The sequence below is a fragment of the Rhinoderma darwinii genome, unplaced genomic scaffold (assembly GCF_050947455.1).
Source record: "Rhinoderma darwinii isolate aRhiDar2 unplaced genomic scaffold, aRhiDar2.hap1 Scaffold_3065, whole genome shotgun sequence".
Lineage (NCBI taxonomy): Eukaryota > Metazoa > Chordata > Amphibia > Anura > Rhinodermatidae > Rhinoderma > Rhinoderma darwinii.
In genome coordinates this window covers 24286-32984 of record NW_027463333.1, presented here as the reverse complement: position 1 = coordinate 32984, position 8699 = coordinate 24286, and the positions used below count along the sequence as shown (strand labels likewise).

The 8699-nt window shown below is 47.7% G+C and overlaps 5 non-coding genes across 5 annotated transcripts; all 5 read right to left on the bottom strand.

Moving 5' to 3' along the window:
• Positions 1-1151: 1151 nt before the first annotated feature.
• On the bottom strand, positions 1152-1342 carry LOC142704322 (U2 spliceosomal RNA). Its single transcript, XR_012867817.1, has one exon. It is a non-coding gene; the product is annotated as a U2 spliceosomal RNA (small nuclear RNA).
• A 1347-nt stretch (positions 1343-2689) lies between these two features.
• On the bottom strand, positions 2690-2880 carry LOC142704321 (U2 spliceosomal RNA). Its single transcript, XR_012867816.1, has one exon. It is a non-coding gene; the product is annotated as a U2 spliceosomal RNA (small nuclear RNA).
• A 1341-nt stretch (positions 2881-4221) lies between these two features.
• Positions 4222-4412, bottom strand: LOC142704320 (U2 spliceosomal RNA). The gene has a single exon (XR_012867815.1). It is a non-coding gene; the product is annotated as a U2 spliceosomal RNA (small nuclear RNA).
• A 1333-nt stretch (positions 4413-5745) lies between these two features.
• On the bottom strand, positions 5746-5936 carry LOC142704318 (U2 spliceosomal RNA). Its single transcript, XR_012867814.1, has one exon. It is a non-coding gene; the product is annotated as a U2 spliceosomal RNA (small nuclear RNA).
• A 1341-nt stretch (positions 5937-7277) lies between these two features.
• LOC142704317 (U2 spliceosomal RNA) lies at positions 7278-7468 on the bottom strand. Its single transcript, XR_012867813.1, has one exon. It is a non-coding gene; the product is annotated as a U2 spliceosomal RNA (small nuclear RNA).
• Between the last annotated feature and the right edge of the window lie 1231 nt (positions 7469-8699).

The following is an 8699-nucleotide window of genomic DNA, read 5'->3' as shown; positions in this document are numbered from 1 at the left end:
AATGCAGTGCTGAAAGAGGAGGAATCTACATAAAAACGCCTTCCTGGCAACGCCCAAATGCCCTCCTGCCATGCAGATAAACACTGGCAGCGGCAGCAAGTGCATGCCCACAGCCACCCCTTGTTCCTTCACACCTTGTATCAGCTGTAATCCAGTCCAGTCCGGTGCTGCCTGCTGAGCAGCACTGACCAACACTGCCTGGGCCCAGGCTTTTATCTATCTCTGAGGCAGGCCCCATTATGATGTCAGAAAGCTGGCTCTGGAATCCTGAGGGCTCCACTATGACACGTGCAAAGTTCCGTCTGAACTTTATATAAGACGGTGAGGCTCAGTCAGTCACTCAGTGTTGCCTGAGAGGGCAACACTGCAACAGCCGGCCGCCAGGCTGTCTTTTTTTTGCACATTTATTTGCCTCCAGGAGGCCACAAGAGGGAGACAAGGGACTGCAAAATGGAAAATAGGCATCCACCAACTTTACAGACAACTTCTCTTTGCTCCTACAACCTCCATCCTTGCACAGTTTGTTATTCTTCCAGGTAACATAGTAACAAATCCAAATTGCTGCTCTCTTTGTAGGCAAGCAAGGGTTTGTTGCAACTGCAATTCTTACTTCTTCTTGGAAATGTAGGGACGACAGTACATTCCATCACATCCATCTAGTGTACACAGGTAGGTCCATTGTGGCGGGCGGGCTGCTTTAATGGCTGTTTGCTGTTCCCCCTACTCCACTCCACTATTTGACTGTGGTGCTGCATCAATCAATCAGTGGCTGGCTCAGGTGCAGCTCTTTAACCTACCTAAAAGGGAGGGCGGAGAGAAGACAAGGAAGGTGAATGAGCTGTTCCAATGTGAAATGCCGGAAACACAGAAACACAGAAGACACACACACACACACACACACACACACACACACACACACACACACACACACACACACACACACACACACACACACACACACAACAAGAGGTGGCAATGTATTAATTAATTGCATTTAATAAATGAGCTCATTATCACACATGACTGTACAAATGCATTGTCCAACAGGTGTTGAAATAATGGGATTAAAAGGGGAGATCCCATCAGAAAGACAAAAACAATAGCAAACACAAATAGCACTTTTGGAATCTGATTTTAGTCAACACATAAGGGAAGGGTGCACCGGTCCTGGAAATACTGCAATACCAGGTCAATGCGTGGAGTGGACAGAGCAAGCTCTATTTCCATCTCCCTGTTCTAAAAATCCATTTAATATATGGTCCCCAGATAGGGGACGTATCAGATATTAAACTGATAAGAACAGATACTACACTTGATCTTAGCCAAAAGGCCGAGAAGCGATAACCCGAATGGGCCGGCCGTTGACCGAGCCTGCCTAATACTGCTGTTCACCCCTTGCAGCGATTGATTCAGCCTACTCCTAGGCAATTCCATGGGGCCCTGCAGGCTCACACACATTTACAGCTACTAAGCGGGAGGGAGGTGAATAAAGGCCGGAGAGGAAGCTACACAGGATTTGCTTCTTTTGCTTGCACCACAATGCAGTGCTGAAAGAGGAGGAATCTACATAAAAACGCCTTCCTGGCAACGCCCAAATGCCCTCCTGCCATGCAGATAAACACTGGCAGCGGCAGCAAGTGCATGCCCACAGCCACCCCTTGTTCCTTCACACCTTGTATCAGCTGTAATCCAGTCCAGTCCGGTGCTGCCTGCTGAGCAGCACTGACCAACACTGCCTGGGCCCAGGCTTTTATCTATCTCTGAGGCAGGCCCCATTATGATGTCAGAAAGCTGGCTCTGGAATCCTGAGGGCTCCACTATGACACGTGCAAAGTTCCGTCTGAACTTTATATAAGACGGTGAGGCTCAGTCAGTCACTCAGTGTTGCCTGAGAGGGCAACACTGCAACAGCCGGCCGCCAGGCTGTCTTTTTTTTGCACATTTATTTGCCTCCAGGAGGCCACAAGAGGGAGACAAGGGACTGCAAAATGGAAAATAGGCATCCACCAACTTTACAGACAACTTCTCTTTGCTCCTACAACCTCCATCCTTGCACAGTTTGTTATTCTTCCAGGTAACATAGTAACAAATCCAAATTGCTGCTCTCTTTGTAGGCAAGCAAGGGTTTGTTGCAACTGCAATTCTTACTTCTTCTTGGAAATGTAGGGACGACAGTACATTCCATCACATCCATCTAGTGTACACAGGTAGGTCCATTGTGGCGGGCGGGCTGCTTTAATGGCTGTTTGCTGTTCCCCCTACTCCACTCCACTATTTGACTGTGGTGCTGCATCAATCAATCAGTGGCTGGCTCAGGTGCAGCTCTTTAACCTACCTAAAAGGGAGGGCGGAGAGAAGACAAGGAAGGTGAATGAGCTGTTCCAATGTGAAATGCCGGAAACACAGAAACACAGAAGACACACACACACACACACACACACACACACACACACACACACACACACACACACACACACACACACACACACACACACACACAACAAGAGGTGGCAATGTATTAATTAATTGCATTTAATAAATGAGCTCATTATCACACATGACTGTACAAATGCATTGTCCAACAGGTGTTGAAATAATGGGATTAAAAGGGGAGATCCCATCAGAAAGACAAAAACAATAGCAAACACAAATAGCACTTTTGGAATCTGATTTTAGTCAACACATAAGGGAAGGGTGCACCGGTCCTGGAAATACTGCAATACCAGGTCAATGCGTGGAGTGGACAGAGCAAGCTCTATTTCCATCTCCCTGTTCTAAAAATCCATTTAATATATGGTCCCCAGATAGGGGACGTATCAGATATTAAACTGATAAGAACAGATACTACACTTGATCTTAGCCAAAAGGCCGAGAAGCGATAACCCGAATGGGCCGGCCGTTGACCGAGCCTGCCTAATACTGCTGTTCACCCCTTGCAGCGATTGATTCAGCCTACTCCTAGGCAATTCCATGGGGCCCTGCAGGCTCACACACATTTACAGCTACTAAGCGGGAGGGAGGTGAATAAAGGCCGGAGAGGAAGCTACACAGGATTTGCTTCTTTTGCTTGCACCACAATGCAGTGCTGAAAGAGGAGGAATCTACATAAAAACGCCTTCCTGGCAACGCCCAAATGCCCTCCTGCCATGCAGATAAACACTGGCAGCGGCAGCAAGTGCATGCCCACAGCCACCCCTTGTTCCTTCACACCTTGTATCAGCTGTAATCCAGTCCAGTCCGGTGCTGCCTGCTGAGCAGCACTGACCAACACTGCCTGGGCCCAGGCTTTTATCTATCTCTGAGGCAGGCCCCATTATGATGTCAGAAAGCTGGCTCTGGAATCCTGAGGGCTCCACTATGACACGTGCAAAGTTCCGTCTGAACTTTATATAAGACGGTGAGGCTCAGTCAGTCACTCAGTGTTGCCTGAGAGGGCAACACTGCAACAGCCGGCCGCCAGGCTGTCTTTTTTTTGCACATTTATTTGCCTCCAGGAGGCCACAAGAGGGAGACAAGGGACTGCAAAATGGAAAATAGGCATCCACCAACTTTACAGACAACTTCTCTTTGCTCCTACAACCTCCATCCTTGCACAGTTTGTTATTCTTCCAGGTAACATAGTAACAAATCCAAATTGCTGCTCTCTTTGTAGGCAAGCAAGGGTTTGTTGCAACTGCAATTCTTACTTCTTCTTGGAAATGTAGGGACGACAGTACATTCCATCACATCCATCTAGTGTACACAGGTAGGTCCATTGTGGCGGGCGGGCTGCTTTAATGGCTGTTTGCTGTTCCCCCTACTCCACTCCACTATTTGACTGTGGTGCTGCATCAATCAATCAGTGGCTGGCTCAGGTGCAGCTCTTTAACCTACCTAAAAGGGAGGGCGGAGAGAAGACAAGGAAGGTGAATGAGCTGTTCCAATGTGAAATGCCGGAAACACAGAAACACAGAAGACACACACACACACACACACACACACACACACACACACACACACACACACACACACACACACACACACACACACACAACAAGAGGTGGCAATGTATTAATTAATTGCATTTAATAAATGAGCTCATTATCACACATGACTGTACAAATGCATTGTCCAACAGGTGTTGAAATAATGGGATTAAAAGGGGAGATCCCATCAGAAAGACAAAAACAATAGCAAACACAAATAGCACTTTTGGAATCTGATTTTAGTCAACACATAAGGGAAGGGTGCACCGGTCCTGGAAATACTGCAATACCAGGTCAATGCGTGGAGTGGACAGAGCAAGCTCTATTTCCATCTCCCTGTTCTAAAAATCCATTTAATATATGGTCCCCAGATAGGGGACGTATCAGATATTAAACTGATAAGAACAGATACTACACTTGATCTTAGCCAAAAGGCCGAGAAGCGATAACCCGAATGGGCCGGCCGTTGACCGAGCCTGCCTAATACTGCTGTTCACCCCTTGCAGCGATTGATTCAGCCTACTCCTAGGCAATTCCATGGGGCCCTGCAGGCTCACACACATTTACAGCTACTAAGCGGGAGGGAGGTGAATAAAGGCCGGAGAGGAAGCTACACAGGATTTGCTTCTTTTGCTTGCACCACAATGCAGTGCTGAAAGAGGAGGAATCTACATAAAAACGCCTTCCTGGCAACGCCCAAATGCCCTCCTGCCATGCAGATAAACACTGGCAGCGGCAGCAAGTGCATGCCCACAGCCACCCCTTGTTCCTTCACACCTTGTATCAGCTGTAATCCAGTCCAGTCCGGTGCTGCCTGCTGAGCAGCACTGACCAACACTGCCTGGGCCCAGGCTTTTATCTATCTCTGAGGCAGGCCCCATTATGATGTCAGAAAGCTGGCTCTGGAATCCTGAGGGCTCCACTATGACACGTGCAAAGTTCCGTCTGAACTTTATATAAGACGGTGAGGCTCAGTCAGTCACTCAGTGTTGCCTGAGAGGGCAACACTGCAACAGCCGGCCGCCAGGCTGTCTTTTTTTTGCACATTTATTTGCCTCCAGGAGGCCACAAGAGGGAGACAAGGGACTGCAAAATGGAAAATAGGCATCCACCAACTTTACAGACAACTTCTCTTTGCTCCTACAACCTCCATCCTTGCACAGTTTGTTATTCTTCCAGGTAACATAGTAACAAATCCAAATTGCTGCTCTCTTTGTAGGCAAGCAAGGGTTTGTTGCAACTGCAATTCTTACTTCTTCTTGGAAATGTAGGGACGACAGTACATTCCATCACATCCATCTAGTGTACACAGGTAGGTCCATTGTGGCGGGCGGGCTGCTTTAATGGCTGTTTGCTGTTCCCCCTACTCCACTCCACTATTTGACTGTGGTGCTGCATCAATCAATCAGTGGCTGGCTCAGGTGCAGCTCTTTAACCTACCTAAAAGGGAGGGCGGAGAGAAGACAAGGAAGGTGAATGAGCTGTTCCAATGTGAAATGCCGGAAACACAGAAACACAGAAGACACACACACACACACACACACACACACACACACACACACACACACACACACACACACACACACACACAACAAGAGGTGGCAATGTATTAATTAATTGCATTTAATAAATGAGCTCATTATCACACATGACTGTACAAATGCATTGTCCAACAGGTGTTGAAATAATGGGATTAAAAGGGGAGATCCCATCAGAAAGACAAAAACAATAGCAAACACAAATAGCACTTTTGGAATCTGATTTTAGTCAACACATAAGGGAAGGGTGCACCGGTCCTGGAAATACTGCAATACCAGGTCAATGCGTGGAGTGGACAGAGCAAGCTCTATTTCCATCTCCCTGTTCTAAAAATCCATTTAATATATGGTCCCCAGATAGGGGACGTATCAGATATTAAACTGATAAGAACAGATACTACACTTGATCTTAGCCAAAAGGCCGAGAAGCGATAACCCGAATGGGCCGGCCGTTGACCGAGCCTGCCTAATACTGCTGTTCACCCCTTGCAGCGATTGATTCAGCCTACTCCTAGGCAATTCCATGGGGCCCTGCAGGCTCACACACATTTACAGCTACTAAGCGGGAGGGAGGTGAATAAAGGCCGGAGAGGAAGCTACACAGGATTTGCTTCTTTTGCTTGCACCACAATGCAGTGCTGAAAGAGGAGGAATCTACATAAAAACGCCTTCCTGGCAACGCCCAAATGCCCTCCTGCCATGCAGATAAACACTGGCAGCGGCAGCAAGTGCATGCCCACAGCCACCCCTTGTTCCTTCACACCTTGTATCAGCTGTAATCCAGTCCAGTCCGGTGCTGCCTGCTGAGCAGCACTGACCAACACTGCCTGGGCCCAGGCTTTTATCTATCTCTGAGGCAGGCCCCATTATGATGTCAGAAAGCTGGCTCTGGAATCCTGAGGGCTCCACTATGACACGTGCAAAGTTCCGTCTGAACTTTATATAAGACGGTGAGGCTCAGTCAGTCACTCAGTGTTGCCTGAGAGGGCAACACTGCAACAGCCGGCCGCCAGGCTGTCTTTTTTTTGCACATTTATTTGCCTCCAGGAGGCCACAAGAGGGAGACAAGGGACTGCAAAATGGAAAATAGGCATCCACCAACTTTACAGACAACTTCTCTTTGCTCCTACAACCTCCATCCTTGCACAGTTTGTTATTCTTCCAGGTAACATAGTAACAAATCCAAATTGCTGCTCTCTTTGTAGGCAAGCAAGGGTTTGTTGCAACTGCAATTCTTACTTCTTCTTGGAAATGTAGGGACGACAGTACATTCCATCACATCCATCTAGTGTACACAGGTAGGTCCATTGTGGCGGGCGGGCTGCTTTAATGGCTGTTTGCTGTTCCCCCTACTCCACTCCACTATTTGACTGTGGTGCTGCATCAATCAATCAGTGGCTGGCTCAGGTGCAGCTCTTTAACCTACCTAAAAGGGAGGGCGGAGAGAAGACAAGGAAGGTGAATGAGCTGTTCCAATGTGAAATGCCGGAAACACAGAAACACAGAAGACACACACACACACACACACACACACACACACACACACACACACACACACACACACACACACACACACACACACACAACAAGAGGTGGCAATGTATTAATTAATTGCATTTAATAAATGAGCTCATTATCACACATGACTGTACAAATGCATTGTCCAACAGGTGTTGAAATAATGGGATTAAAAGGGGAGATCCCATCAGAAAGACAAAAACAATAGCAAACACAAATAGCACTTTTGGAATCTGATTTTAGTCAACACATAAGGGAAGGGTGCACCGGTCCTGGAAATACTGCAATACCAGGTCAATGCGTGGAGTGGACAGAGCAAGCTCTATTTCCATCTCCCTGTTCTAAAAATCCATTTAATATATGGTCCCCAGATAGGGGACGTATCAGATATTAAACTGATAAGAACAGATACTACACTTGATCTTAGCCAAAAGGCCGAGAAGCGATAACCCGAATGGGCCGGCCGTTGACCGAGCCTGCCTAATACTGCTGTTCACCCCTTGCAGCGATTGATTCAGCCTACTCCTAGGCAATTCCATGGGGCCCTGCAGGCTCACACACATTTACAGCTACTAAGCGGGAGGGAGGTGAATAAAGGCCGGAGAGGAAGCTACACAGGATTTGCTTCTTTTGCTTGCACCACAATGCAGTGCTGAAAGAGGAGGAATCTACATAAAAACGCCTTCCTGGCAACGCCCAAATGCCCTCCTGCCATGCAGATAAACACTGGCAGCGGCAGCAAGTGCATGCCCACAGCCACCCCTTGTTCCTTCACACCTTGTATCAGCTGTAATCCAGTCCAGTCCGGTGCTGCCTGCTGAGCAGCACTGACCAACACTGCCTGGGCCCAGGCTTTTATCTATCTCTGAGGCAGGCCCCATTATGATGTCAGAAAGCTGGCTCTGGAATCCTGAGGGCTCCACTATGACACGTGCAAAGTTCCGTCTGAACTTTATATAAGACGGTGAGGCTCAGTCAGTCACTCAGTGTTGCCTGAGAGGGCAACACTGCAACAGCCGGCCGCCAGGCTGTCTTTTTTTTGCACATTTATTTGCCTCCAGGAGGCCACAAGAGGGAGACAAGGGACTGCAAAATGGAAAATAGGCATCCACCAACTTTACAGACAACTTCTCTTTGCTCCTACAACCTCCATCCTTGCACAGTTTGTTATTCTTCCAGGTAACATAGTAACAAATCCAAATTGCTGCTCTCTTTGTAGGCAAGCAAGGGTTTGTTGCAACTGCAATTCTTACTTCTTCTTGGAAATGTAGGGACGACAGTACATTCCATCACATCCATCTAGTGTACACAGGTAGGTCCATTGTGGCGGGCGGGCTGCTTTAATGGCTGTTTGCTGTTCCCCCTACTCCACTCCACTATTTGACTGTGGTGCTGCATCAATCAATCAGTGGCTGGCTCAGGTGCAGCTCTTTAACCTACCTAAAAGGGAGGGCGGAGAGAAGACAAGGAAGGTGAATGAGCTGTTCCAATGTGAAATGCCGGAAACACAGAAACACAGAAGACACACACACACACACACACACACACACACACACACACACACACACACACACACACACACACACACACACACACACACAACAAGAGGTGGCAATGTATTAATTAATTGCATTTAATAAATGAGCTCATTATCACACATGACTGTACAAATGCATTG